Source organism: Xenopus laevis, chromosome 7L (assembly GCF_017654675.1).
Source record: "Xenopus laevis strain J_2021 chromosome 7L, Xenopus_laevis_v10.1, whole genome shotgun sequence".
NCBI lineage: Eukaryota > Metazoa > Chordata > Amphibia > Anura > Pipidae > Xenopus > Xenopus laevis.
This window is the reverse complement of record NC_054383.1, coordinates 73021356-73036653: the sequence shown is the minus strand read 5'-3', so window position 1 is coordinate 73036653 and position 15298 is coordinate 73021356. Positions and strand designations below refer to the sequence as shown.

General features: G+C 40.6%; 1 long non-coding RNA gene across 4 annotated transcripts in view; it reads left to right on the top strand.

Moving 5' to 3' along the window:
• Positions 1-827: 827 nt before the first annotated feature.
• LOC121395531 overlaps positions 828-15298 on the top strand; it is an 81990-nt gene continuing 67519 nt past the window's right edge. For 2 of the 4 annotated variants that reach the window (XR_005962529.1, XR_005962526.1), the window contains exons 1-4: positions 945-2040; positions 7054-7163; positions 13154-13633; positions 14049-14145. This is a non-coding gene — a long non-coding RNA (uncharacterized LOC121395531). The other 2 variants (XR_005962527.1, XR_005962528.1) reach the window with 2 other exon arrangements.

The following is a 15298-nucleotide window of genomic DNA, read 5'->3' as shown; positions in this document are numbered from 1 at the left end:
CGAGTCAATAAGGTTTTCCAGTTTTTGTAGGTAAAATTAGGTACCTGGGCTTATACTCGGGTCGGCTTATACTCGAGTATATACGGGTATATAAATTACATAGCCAGGGCAGGTGCAACTTGCGATAATCCAATGCATTGTCTCTCCTCAGGGCAACCAGTTAATACTAATCCCTTCATTACTAGACACAGTTCTACTAGATACAGGTAGTTATGCCCCCCCCCCACTGTACTCGGTCCAGGAAGTCACTAGTTATGTATAGGAGGCTATCCACTCCAAATGTAATACTAATAATGGGTATCTAAATGTAACTGTGTTTAACATGGCAACAGTTGGGTTCAAAGACACTGTGTTTCCTTCCAGCCAGTCCAGTCAAACAGAGGAGGAAGGCTTTACAGGACCAACAGCACTCAAGACCACGAAGCCGAGAAATTGGGGGTACTAACACTGAGGACTGAACCGTCCCTCTACTTTGACCCCTCTACTGCCTTGTAAGGACACGGTGGAAGAGCAGATCCAGAGAACACAACTAAAGGTGGCCATACACGGGCCGATAAAAGCTGCCGACAGACCAAGTCGGCAGCTTATTGGCCCGTGTATGGGGGCCCCCGACGGGCTTCCCCGATCGAGATCTGGCCGAAAGTCGGCCAGATCTCGATCGGATGGGGTTAAAAATCCCGTCGGATCGCGGCCGCATCTGTTCGTTGATGCGGTCCCGCGATCCGACCGCCCGTTTGGCGAACGCTAGGATCCGATCGTTGGGCCCTAGGGCCCACGATCGGATCAGCCCGATATTGCCCACCTCAAGGTGGGCATATCGGAGGGAGATCCGCTCGTTTGGCGACATCGCCAAACGAGCGGATCTATCCGTGTATGGCCACCTTAACAGCCTCTCCCAGTCCTAGTGGGGGCAGGAAAACACAGGACACTCCAGGTATGGATATAAAATGCACAGAGAGGTAACTTTATCACAGTACGCAAATAGGGTGATAAACTTTTAAAGCTTTTTTTTCTCCACTGTCCTACTAGTAGCAGAAGCAGTAGAAATACAGGAGGAAAATATACATTTTGGCAAGTATACATTTCTGCCTGTCCCTGCCCCAGTGAAGTTTACAATCTGAGGTCACTGTCACATTTCCATCAGCCTCTGCGCCCGTGGAGTTTACAGTCTAATTCGCTGTCACATTCTCACTAGTCCTTGTCAGTGGAGCTTACAATCTATAGTCTGTATAACATTCCCATCGGTCCTTATCCCAATAAGCTTACAATTGAAGGCCCCTATCCCATTCCCATTAGTCTTTGCCTAGTGGAGCTTACAATCCAAGGTCCCTATCATATTCCCACTAGTCCCTGCCCAGTGGAGTTTACAATCTATAAGTTCCCTATCACATTCCCACTTGTCTCTGCCCATTGGCACTTACAATTTAAGGACCCTATCACATTTCCATAAGCCTCTGCCCCAGTGATGTAGTAATTCTAGGTCCCTATCACATTTGTATCTCTCCCTGCACCAGTGAGCTTACAATCTAAGGTACCTATTCCATTCCCATCAGTCCATGCCTAGTGGAGCTTTCAGTCTAAGGCCCTTATCACATAACCCATCTACCCTGCCTCAGTGATCTTACAATCTATGCCCTCTATTACATTACCATCAATCCCTGCCCCTGAGAGTTTACAATCTAAGGTCCCTGTCCCAGTGAAGCTTATAATCGAAAGCCCCTATCACAATCCTATCAGTTCCTCACCCTGTAAGTTTACAATCTAAGGTCCCTATCACATTCCCATCTGTCCCTGTTCCAGTGAATTTACAATCTAAGGTCCCTGGAATCATTCTAGGTAGGTAGAATTGGGCCAAGCAGTAATTATATTTCCATGTGATGCCTTACTATTCCACACATATTCTCTTCCATTCTGCCCAAATCCCTGGAAATAATCAGTCTTTGTTTGTGTGCCAGGGAGCTCTTTGGAGAAGTTCATCTCTGCACAGAAAAGTCCACTGGCCTGAACCTTGTGGTGAAAGTTCTCAGCAGTAAAGATCGGGTAAGGATAAGGATGATGAGGAAAAATAGTGGAAAAATAAGTCGATATAATAAGCACACGCGAAACAATAAGTACAAATAAACCACCTGAAAAGGTAATATTCCAATATATTGACAACATTAGAATATATAAATACACACCTTATGTTTACATCATTAAAAAATCAGACATTTCATGATGAGCGGGGTTTGTAGCTAATAATGTGTCCAATTCTCATCACTATAGTTCCCTATGAATCTGCATTTTTACCCACACATATACTGTATGTTTTGAGAAACCATACAATTTATCAATCTTTTAGACCTATGTTCCCTATATCTCACTTTTAGTCTGACTCATATACTGCGACCCATGGTCATATGCCAGTAAGTAGCTCAGAACCCCCCCCATGTAAATGTGATCCTTACTTTCAGCTCTAACACTTCCCCTGTTGTTTTGGAGGAGAAAGAATTATTTTTATGGTCAGTAAATGCATCTCTTTTTCCCCCCACATCTGAACAAGCTCACAAGAAGGTCTCTATGCTCGTGTATTGGAATTTCTTAAATGATACCCTAGGGCAGGAGTGCCCACACTTCTACATTCATAAAAACAATATTTCTCAGGTAATCTTAAAGGAGATGGATAGCTACGGAGGCATTTTATTGCCAATAGATTAGCTGCAATAGTGCAAGCTAGAATGCTATATATATATATATATATATATATATATATATATATATATATATATATATATATATATATATATATATATATATAATTATATATGTAGAAGCTCTCTGTTTGTTTAGGATAGCAGCTGCAGTACTAGCTTGGTGTGACATCACTTCCTGCCTGGGCTCAGATTACAGCAGAGAAGGGAGGGCGGGGGGGGTAGAAGAGCAAACTGAGCATGCTCTTGCCCGGGGCAAGGAGGTTTAAGCTGAAGGCAGGAAGTCTGATACAGAAATCCATGTGTACACAATAGACGGAAAGAAATGCAGTGGTTTTTTTTGACAAGGGACTCAGCAGCAGCATTACTTTGAGGGTTTACTGGTATATTTAGGTGGCCCTTTCTTATAAGGCTTACTTAGTTTTTACCTTTCCTTCTCCTTTAACATAATAAATATCATGATAAACATGAAATATAGGAGGGTGATTTAGTCAAGCTGTTGGTTGACAGTGTCTTGAGATCTACTGATCACCAGCTAAAGGTCTACTGATAGATCCTTATCTACTGATAGATCCTGATCTACCTCTGCCCTAGGGTTAGTGTCCAGGAATAACTGTAGATAAAATACTCAATACCTAGCTAACCAGGATTGTGGATTAAAAGTGATACAGAAAATGGGATTAGAGTATTTGTATCTCATTTCTGTTTAAGGGTGGAGGCAGACGGGGAGATTAGCCAGCGACAAATCTTCTCTACTGGGGGCAACTAATCTCTCCGAAATGCCTTCCCGCTGGCAATGTGGATTAAACGCGATACAGAAGATGGTATTATCTGTACAGCTATGGAACCTGATATCCAGAATGCTTGGGACCTGGTACTTTCCAGATAAGGGATCTTTCTGTAATTTGGATCTTCATACCTTAAGTCTATTAGAAAATCATGAAAAAATATTAATTAAATCCATTAGGCTGGTTTTGCATCCAATTAGAATTAATTATATATTTTAGTTGAGATCAAGTACAAGGTACTGTTGTATTATTACAGAGAAAAAGGAAATTATTTTTAAAACTTTGAATTATTTGGATAAAATGGAGTCTATGGGAGATGGCCATTCTGTAATATGGAGCTCTCTGGATAACTGGTTTCCAGATAACGGATCTCATACCTGTACCTCATTTCTGTTGAAGGGTGAAGGCAGATAGGGTATTTAGTTGCCTAGCGACAAATCTTCTCTACAGTGGATGATTAAACTCCCCCCGAAATGCCTTCCCGCTGGCAAGAATACGAATCACCAGTGGGATGGCATACAAATCGCTTCAGATTTCCAAAGTTTCCTTGAGAGACAACTTCGGGTGACTTTGTAAATACGAAGGCATTTGGAGAGATTATTCGCCAGCAGTAGAGAAGATTTGTCGCTGGTTGATTAATCTCCCCATCTGCCACCACCCTAAAAGAAATTTTATTGTTGATTTTGTCTATTAAAATATGATTACCGACAGTGGTGGACTCTCTCCTGATATTGGAATCCAAACCTAACAAGTCAGTTTGTTCCCATAGCCTGATTTCTCGCTTTATCAGCCACCCCTCAAACTCCTTCTCCTTAACCAAAGTGGAGTGGATCCTCCAAAGGGAATGGCTATATATGTTTCCTAGCTATTTTGGATGGTGAATGCTAGATTTATATAAATATCCATAAACGGTGTATAGCTATAATTTGTGAAGTTATTACCCTCAGGTTCCATAGACAGTTGCTATTTAGTGGGACTGTGGGGGGTCGTTTGGGATTCTATTCCAGAGCCTCTTTTGAATCCCAGTTGTACCTGCCCTCAAGGACGAGATCAAGAAAACAGGATCTGTTACAGATGTTGATATGATTCCACTATTATACAAACTGAAGCCTGAAATAAATATATATTTTTTTTTTTAAAATTTGAAATTTTTATTGATGTTCTTCAACACAGTACAGACTGCAGAACGTATTGCAACAACAAGACATCGGCTAAAGTAACGGCAAGGAAAGTATCTACACAGCAGATCAATAAACGTGGTGTCCACATATGAACTATTAACTGAAAAAAGCTAAAGTGACTGTATCTCCAATTAAAAAGGGGGGATAGGGGGAAGAGAGAGTAAAGAAAAGAATAAGGGGATAAGAAAATAGAGAAATAAGAGAAAAGTGTCAGAAATAGTATTGCGTTCAACCAGATATGTAGAACTAAGTGAAGGCAACGTGTCCTACACCGCCTATGTGCAGTGCCTTACATTGCAATGTTGGTCCCCACCTGAAGCGTTTCCAAGTAACGGGTCCAGGGATGCCACTCCAGCTCCTCCTCGTAACTCCTGTCCAAAAGTCTGGCTCGAATGGACTCCATCGCTCTGATCCAATTTACCTTTGTGATAAGGGTTTGTACTCCCGGGATGAGCGACTTTTTCCAATTAGCTGCCAGTAAAGATCTTGCTGCTGTAAGAATATGCGTGGCCAACTTATGCGAACTTTTCGAGTGTATTACTGGGATTCTCATGCCTAAAAGGAAAGTGTGTGGGGAGGCGTGTATGGTGAGATGGAGGACCTCGGAGAGCAGAGTGGCAACCTTCCCCCAAAATTCCTGGGCAATAGTGCACGTCCACCAAGTATGTAAAAATGATCCCCGTTCTCCGCAGCCTCTGAAACAGTTAGCATGGTCGGGATTTCCGCTAAGTTTACTAATGCGTAACGGGGTATAGTACCACCGGAATATAATCTTATACGCTCTCTCAGCAGAGACAGCGCAAATGGATGTCTTTTTGGCCATGTCCCATATGCATGACCAAGTTTTGTCCGAAATCGGAAAACCAAGGTCATCTTCCCACTTCGTCATATAGGGTTGGCGAGAAGTAGTGGTGTCTGACGCAATGTTGCTATAGAGGCTGGTGATCAGGTGAGTCGGATATGACCGGTTGTGACAGATGGTTTAAAAATATGTTAGCGCGTTGTTCGTAGTGGACTTGAGGGCAGTTTCCACGTAATGTCTGATTTGTAGATACCTGAAAAATTGTGAGTGTGGTATGTCATATGTTTCTCTACATTGTTGAAACGAGAGCACTGTCTGGTCAACCAGAAAGGCAGTAAGGGTAGTCAAATTTGCCGCTATCCAGGGAGTAAAGTCAAGTTAAGTGCAACCAGGCATAAAATCCGTATTGTAAAAGATAGACCTAAATCTGGAAGTAGAGGTACTCAGACCTGCCTTTATGTATATCGCATCCCAAAGATCCAAAGCCTGTTGTGACGTGGGTAGAATATGCAGGGAGGCACTTCTGGAAGCCTTAGGTATCCAGAAAAGGTGAGCTAGCTGGAGAGGGTAGGTATAGTAATTTTCAATTTCTTTCCAGGGTTCGCTGGTTGGGGCGTGCACATGTATCATAGCCTCCAACCTGCTAGCGATATAGTAACGGTGTATGTTAGGGACCCCCATTCCCCCCATAGATTTCGGCTTAGTCATGATCTCTGCCTTGATTCTAGGTTTTTTACCGCTCCAGATAAAGTCTGATATTGCCTTTTGGAGAATATGAGCGGTCTGTTCAGGGAAGTGTAATGGTAGTGTTCTAAACAAATATAACAGTCTTGGCAGTAATGTCATTTTGACCGCGGCAATTCGGCCAAACCAAGACAGGTGGTAGGTGTGCCAGGTGAGCAAGTCTCTTTTAAGTTTATCCAACAGCTTGGAGTAGTTGGCCTTGTATAATGAAATAAATATATTTAAGTACAGTATATCCCTAGACCCTTTCCATATAATTGGAATATTATCAATGTTGTTCTTATGTAGGACCAGGTTTGCTCAACCCTCATCCCGAGGAATGCATGGACATAAGGACTGAAGGCCTTTATATGCAGGACATGATATATTGGTGGATAGTGATTCGGCATCAACTGTGTGCCACAAATAGTCTGCACCTCATTGTGTAAATGCAAAATGTGTTGAGAATCTTTCAATAAGAATTTTATCAGTTACATAGTTTTGAAGGTGTAAATGTACATAGTGAGAAAAATTGTCTGTCAGTCCATCCCTGCTATGATAGGGAAACCAGGAAGGTTAATGGCATTTTTGTGAAAGACAATATCCAGGGAAAAGAGATGTATTTCGTGGGAATCTGTTCTCCATTAAAGTACTTCTTTCTCCTCCAAAACAAGTGTAAGAATTGGAAGAAAGGATCAGATGTACATCTGGGGTTCAGAGCTACTTACTGGGGTGTGACTGTGGGATGCAGTCTATAAGTCAGACTTAAAAAAGCCAAAAAGTGAAAATCAGGGAACCTAGGCCTACAAAAGTGTAAGGATTCTCTAGGTCTTTACAGTATCTTACCATGTCTCTTTATTTGGGTTTAGGAGATGCCTTTAAATGAAATCCAAGTGATGAACCAGTTGGATCACCCTTATATCATCCAGATGTTTGATGAGGTGGAGATGCCTAATGAGATCTTTTTCATTCTAGAATAGTAAGTGGAGATTATTGTTTCACCACTAGTTATACAATGGTTGTTTATATACTTGTGCTTTCCCTGCCCCTGCTGATGATGTCGGAGAAGTGGCTGCCCAGGTACATAAATCCATATTGTGGCCTGAGTAAGGCACAGGTTGGGTTAGGTCAAAGGATGATAAACATTCAACAGCGCATTGCTAGTCCAGACCCGTTTTGTTCCCTTTCACTTTCTCTTCTTGACCATTGTGCACCCACCATATTATAGCTCTAAACCTTTTCTGCTAAATACTCCAGGAATAAATCCATATCCTTAAATCTGCCATCCAGTCCCAATAACTACCCATCCAGGCTTTAGCTCCATCTCTTATTGTGTCCCCCCCCCAGGGTGTTTGAGAGATGAGAATTACTAGTTAATGGAGGTGGATGCAATGGTGTATGTGCACCAGTACTGTGAGGGCATCTTCTACATGCATCAGATGTATGTCCTACATCTTGACCTCAAGGTAATTCATCTGGGGACCTGGGGCAGGGGCGGGGGGTAACATCACAAGAGTATTTTGACCATACAATGACTGAGGTTGAACTGCCATATCTTCCTTTTGACTTTCAGCCACATTGGGTAAATTTACTATCCCCTGTGAAAAGTCTCCTGATCTCACTATGTATGGAGGTTTCATAAATCCAAGTGGATAGATACAAATTCTGTAGTGATTAGGGTCCAAAGTAACTGCACTTGCCCTTTTAAATGCCTTCTTCACTTTTCAGGTTTAAAATACCAACAGATGCATATTTTAAAAGTCAAGTCCAATCAGCACCTTATATAGGGCTGCCATCTGTCCAAATTTCACCAGGACAGACCCAAACTAGGAAATCTGGACAGGACATTGAAAACAATGACATGGCGATTAGCCAATCGAAGATTGCCATGTCATTTTTCTTGGAATGCAGTGTGCTTCTCCCGCCATGCAAAGTGCTTTTTGTTATGACCAAATAACTAAATTTTTGTCTCATCAGTCCAAAACACTTTGTTCCAAAATGACTGCGGCTTGTCTAAATGAGCTTTTGCATACAATAAGTGACTCTGTTTGTGTTTGCGTGAGCACAGAAAGGGCTTCTTTCTCATCACAGATGTTCCCTGTGCAAATTGTGCTGAATTGTAGAATGATGTACAGATTCACCATCTGCAGCAGGATCTTTGAAGGGTTGTCTGTAACCATTCTCACAATCCTCCGCATATGCCGCTCCTGTATTGTTCTTGGCCTGCAAGACCTGGGTTTTACAGCAACTGTGCCTATGGCCTTCCATTTCCTGATTACATTCTTTACAGTTGAAACTGACAGTTTAAATCTCTGAGATAGCTTTTTGTAGCCTTTCTCTAAACCATGATACTCAACAATCTTTGTTTTCAGATCTTTTGAGAGTTGCTTTGAGGATCCCATACTGTCACTGTTCAAAGGGGCAGCACAACTTGCAACTGGACTCCTTAAATACTGTACTGTACCTTTTCTCATGATTGGACACACCTGCCCATGAAGTTCAAGGTTTAACGAGCTTATTTGTTGAAAGTGGAATAAATTATTATGCAGGCTGAGAGGGGTTCCCAAACTTTTTCATATGACTGTATGTTAGTGTGGCTAAGAGATTGGTATAAAGAGAAGGGATTTGGGTTTTTGGAGAACTGGGCTGATTTTTCCATTGGCTATAGGCTCTTTGCCAGGGATGGGGACACCTCAATGATGATGGTACAGCTGCTTTGAGGAAGAGGATTGCTAAAAGGATGGAGGAGATGTTAATCTTTGAATGGGGATAGGAGCAGAGAGTACTTCAGGGAAGATAATTTAGATGAGAATTAGGGGAAAATTCTGGTGGAGAGGTGAATATCATATATGGTAGGGATGCCTCCGAGGTACAGACCCCACTCTGTAAAGATATGCATAGTTTAGAGCAAACAAGGTTATCAGTGCCCGAGGATATGTTTAAGCAAAAGTAATGTGGATAAGGCCCTGGGCCAGATGGAATACATCCTATGGTACAGAGAGAGCTTAGTTCAGTCTTCGCTAGGGTCCTATTTCTGATTTTCTCAGATTTATTTTCATCTAGCATGGTACCTATGAATTGGAGGAAAGCTGATATCATTCCAATATTTTAAAAGGCATTACAGTCTCGGCCTGGCAATTATAGGCAATACATGAGATCAATTTGGATTTTGCCATGACATTTGATACAGTGACCCATAAATAACTGCTTTCTATAGTAAGGAAAACAGCCGATTGACAAGGGATGTGATTGTGACATCATACAAGAAAAATATGGGGATACAATCTGGGTCTTTTTTGTTGGAAAGGAGTGTCAAAAGATAGGGATCAAACAAGACATCAAAAGAGGAGAGAAAGTAGGAAACGGAAAATGCTGTGTTGCGAGGTATATCATATCCATAATGTAGACCAACGCGGCTCTTAAGAAGCAATATGTAGTGGAAAAGACGGCAAAAATACAGAACATATTGAATGGTTAAAGTGTGAAGCAAGATTGAGAAAGAAGAATAAAGAAAAAACGGAACGAGAGAGGATAATGGAAACAAAGAAAAATAAAAAAAGAAGAAAATTCGAAAATATACAACAAAAAATAATTAAAATTAAAAAATAAAAAACAAATAAAAAATAATCAGAAAAAATAAAAATTAAAATAGAAGTATTAAGGAGAATTGAATCCAAAGTTGGGTATGAATGAGCAGCAGAGTGAGCTCTATATAAGTCCATTAACAAGGTCCGTGTCTATTGTTAATTAGCTCTCTGCCAACTTTGATCTAATCAAATTAGCTGCAAGGTTACAGGTATAGATTGTGTTGCTGGCAATTTGCAATTCCATTGAATATCACCGCTATTACCCTTCCTCAACATGAATGAATGCCGCTGGGCATTCATTACCCATGTGGTAGGGTCTATCGTTGTTCCTTATTATCGGAAATATTAAAAGGGTACAGTTGATTGTTAATTAGCTTTCTGCCAACCTAGTTCAGGTGAAATACACCGCATTCCAGGTATATACTGTATTGTTTTGCTGGCAATTCACAAGTCCCTTTGCGAATGCCGCAATTACATTTCCTCGATGTTACTGCTGGGCATCCATTAGCCATGTGGTAGGATCAATCGTTGTTCCTTCTTGCCAGGCCTCCAAAAGTCTGGAGGTTTTTCTACTTCATGTGTACTTCTGGGGTATACATCGCCTTGTTACGTCACCATTTATAGGAACCATCAACTGAATAAGGTCCGTTAACAATAGTGCGTTTCTTCACTGTCTGGTGATGATGAATGTCAGTAACTTTAATTGTAGATAGTAAGCCGTATATTCGATCATCAGGCATCTATTGGAGTGTGTTGGGAACTGGTCAGACGTACGTTAGATTAGCCGACATCCCAAGTGTGTCCCGTAGTTATTCTGTCGTGCAGGTCCACGGATGTGTAGTCATTCGATAATTCCCATGTTCATGGTAATCTCCGTAGTTGAGGAAGCCAGAGGGTTAACTGAAATCTGTAAAAAATATATACATGGGCGAATAAATAATCCAAAGCGGAAAAAATTAGTGCTGAAAATCTGGAAAAATAATAACACAAATAGACACATGTCTGGAATAATGGAACTGAAAAAATGGAACTGGAAAAATGGAGTTCACTCAACGTGTGAAAAATCACTATGGAAAAGGAAAGTGAAAAGTATATAACAAATGGAAAAATAAAAAAATAAAAAATGGAAACGAAAAATGAAAACTGAATAATGAAAAAATTGAATAATGAAAAAAAATTGAAAAATGAAAAAAAAAATGTTGGGGTCCACAAAAAATGAAGAATATAAACAGAACTCAGGACAAGAACCGTAGTTAATACAGAGAAAAAAGGGAGAAAACGGAAAATGTAGTTAGAAAGGAGGTGGGGTCAGTCAATCTGGATAGATACACCCCCGGTCACCTAAGATGGAGTGTATAGAAAAACAAAAAATACATGTGACTGTTATTGGGGAAATACTTTACACACTTTAACCATTCTATATGTTCTGTATTTTTTCCGTCTTTTCCACAACATGTTGCTTCTTAAGAGCCGCGTTCGTCTACATTATGGATATGATACACTTCGCAACACAGCGTTTTCCATTCCTACTTTCTCTCCTCTTGATCTCTTGTTTGATCTTTTGACACTTTGCAACAAAAAAGACCCAGATTGTATCCCCATATGAGCTACACTGTGATAGAACAGTTTAATTGTTGTTACATTTATCTGAGACACACAGTGAGACTGATACACGCGTATCAGCGATTTAACGTATTAATACATAACTACTCGTGCCCTAAGTATGTAATTAGTTATGTTGTGTTTGTACAAATATTTTCTCACTTTTTAACAGTATTTTTTCTTGTATTTTTCTTGTATGATGTCACAATTACATCACTTCCCTTGTCAATCGGCTGTTTTTCTTCCCGCCACACCATGTATTTAATCAGTTTGTTTAATCTCCCCCCTCACTTTGAGAAAGGCTGTTGTATCACATTCAAGTGAGTATCCGCACTCCAAGGCAACCGTTATTTTGGCATATATAGCCGGGTTGCATGGTTAAAATATATATAACCACGTATTCAAGGAACCAGCACTCCCATATGAAACTTCAATTGTTTATTGTGTTGTACCAATTTAGATCCAGTTACAATATGTACAGGAGAAAGGTCCTAACAAGGACCGAAACGTTGGACATTGGTACAACACAATAAACAATTGAAGTTTTATATGGGAGTGCTGGTTCCTTGAATACGTGGTTTTGTATATATACAGTATGTTATATATGTATAAAAAATCAATGAACCACCTGGAGAGACACCCAGTGCTGCTGGTCTTATATATATATATATAATATATATATATATATATATATATATATATATATATATATATATATATATATGAAATATTATATAAATACCGCACATAAATACCCCCAGAACCACTCAACTAGTTGTGTGGTCCCCAGCCGGCTCATGAAGATCAGCAGTTTCGGGTGTCTCTCCTCCACAGCAGAGTGATGAACATGATGTAGGATTAGTAGGTCATGAGTAAGCATGGCACAGCTACTGCCACATGGAGTGGGGCACAACAGTCTATGCCCACCCCATGCTGGTGCCCTTGCAAGGAAAGAGCAAATATCTCTGTTTTTGCAAAGCACTTGTCTGTAATGTGCAACTTTTCAGCAGTTGGTATGGGGCATGCTAGGTGAGTGAGCTGTGCGGCAGCAGTGCAAGTATTGGGAGGGGATGGCTATTTACCTGCTGTACATACTGGAACTGGATCTAAATGCCATGCTTGTGTGCAAGCTCTAGTTAGTGGCCAGTTGGTGTTGCACTGATCCCTCACTGTATAGCAATAAAGTCTCCATGTCATTCAAAATCAGCCTGTAAGCCTGGCCAGATGTCACTGTTACTATGGGCACCCATAATAAATTCCTGCAAGGACCCACACAATGGCAAAACTGGAAACAAGATAAATGTCTCCTTTCAGTCATCACAGGAAGGCTGAAGGATGGGCATCCCATAATATGTCCCTGAGCTGTGATTCAGGTTCCTCTGTTCTTGCACTGGCTGGGGGTGCAACATCCACCCCCCGCAGCATCACATTGCATTCTAAGTTTGTTGCCTCACCCATTTAAAAATGGCTTCATATTGAATCCACAGGCTGCAGCTCTGATTGGTAATTAGCCATGCTGCCGGCCTCTGAGACGGTTACTATTCCTGTTCATATCCCTGGGGGGCAACTGTTTAAACAGAGTAGTTGGGGGAAGACATAAGACAGATAAAATACACCACGTTTTGCACAGTCTATCTATTTACCCAGTTTTTATTTTTACACTGAACAATTCCTTTAAAGCATATTAGAAGGGTGTTCTATTTTCAGTTATATTGTGTCTGACAAGGATGAAATTCAGAGTTCTAATATTTTGCTGCACGTTTTTTCTCGTTGTTTTTAGAGGATGTCGATGCCCAGAAAATGGCACCTCCAACAGGCGGCATCCCTGAACTGCAGCCAGAGCAGATGGGGCATCTTGCTCTTCATTTCAGGAGATTGAAATTACGGAAAGGCTGTATCCCATAGACTCCATTTTATCAAAATAAGCCAAAATTTTAAAAATGATTTCCTATTTCTCTGTAATAATACAACAGTAACTTGTACTTAATCCCAACTAAGATATAATTAATCCTTATTGGAAGCAAAACCAGCCTATTGGTTTTATTTAATGTTTACATGATTTTAAGGTATGAAGATCCAGATTACGGAAAGAGTTATTGGACGTTCCCATTCTCATACTGCATCTATATATTTAGCTATTTATATCTATCTGTGTTTATTTTATGGCAGCATTAAGGACTCGGATTTTCAAGCATCACTTAGACGTGGGACACAACAGCCAAGCATACGACGCATTAACTCAAATCCCAGATCCTAGCAGGTACGGCCCCCGTGACAAGTTCACTTAAGTCTAGTTGCATAACATGCATTGTAAATCCAAATAGTTGTACATTATCCTCTCCTTTTGCCAGTTTACCAAAGAAGCAGATCTTTGTCCAGTTCGCTCACTATTGCCCACCTATGAGATCAGACATGGGTTTTTTTATTGTGCTCGTCCTTAGACTGCATACACAGGCCAAGGAATTTTTTGGCCAAGTTGAGTTTCAGCCCAGCCAGAACAATACCCGGATAATCAGGAAAATGTAAACATTGTAGCACCATATAAAGCCCAGTAAAGTCTTGCATTAGTGGAAGAGCATGTTCCATTTGGGTAGGAGAGGAGGGTTGGCCAAGGGACCCTGCTTTTAATGCTAGAGTCACTCTTGCTGTTTAATAATTATATTTTCATCTTTCAGGCAACTGGACTGTTTACGGCAGCTCATAGTGGTTCTGTGTGAGTGCTCCCAGCTGCAGGACCTTGTAGAGTTTCTATATGTAAATCTCCATAATGAGGTAACTGCCCATTTCTTTTCTGTCCTGGGGGGGCACTTGCACAGTGAGCAGATGCTTCACTTTCTTCATAAAGTCTCACTTAAATATGCCTTAGGTAGGTTGTAGGTATCATTGAATCTCATGCTCGTACCGTTGACCTAATGACCCACAACTACTGTGTGAACTCCAGTATGAGTTCCATATATACCGACACAACTACAGAAAAGGTACAAGTCCCTTCTCAATTCTCTTCTGGCTAACTGAATGATAGCATTATATTCCTGACATGCCCTGATACCTTCCTGGTCAGTACATGATGCATATGTGACAGCTGGAATATGACAGGAGTAAGACTATATAATATAGATCTATATATAATCCTGCCATTTGTGTATAGCTGTTTGTTTCCCATAAATTTGGGGAGGCCCATTTATCAAAGGTCGAATTTCGAATTCATGTGAGTTTTTTTTTTTTAACTCTAATAAATTCGAATATACTCGAAATTTGATTGGGAGGTTATTTAAGAAAAAACAATCGAATATCTAAAACTCGAACTAATATTTTCCGACCTGAAACCTTTAATCAAATTCGACTAAACTCGAACCGAGTTTTTTCTCTGAAAAAACTTGAATGTCAGGAAGACTATTAACATCTTCAAAGGGACTCAGAGCAGAATTACTTGGTGTATTTATATAGACCTTTCTGATAAAGCTTACTTGGTTTTAGCCTTTCCTTCTCCTTTAAGGCTTTATTGCCTCCTGAACTGAACCAACTGTGCTTGTGCCACTGTGATAGGAAAATCAGTTCTACTGGAGAAGCCATGCACTGTATAAAGGATAGCAATGATGTTTCATTCCCCCAGGCTCCTCTCAGTTGGTCTGGTTCCCTTATTCAGCTATTGACTATCTCCAGCAGACTCTGGGCGAGAATGAAAGTAACTGGCACAATCAGGCTGTTGAGATTTCTGCTTTCCTCCCTGTCTCATGTTGAAGGGGTTGTTCACCTTTAAATTAACTTTTGGTATGATGTAGAGAGTGATATTCTGAGACAATTTGCAATTGGTTTCATTTTTTATTATTTTTTTATTATTTGTGGCTTTTCAGTTGTTTAGCTTTTTATTCAGCAGCTCTCCAGTTTGCAGTTTCAGCCATCCGGTCCAAATTACCCTAGCAAC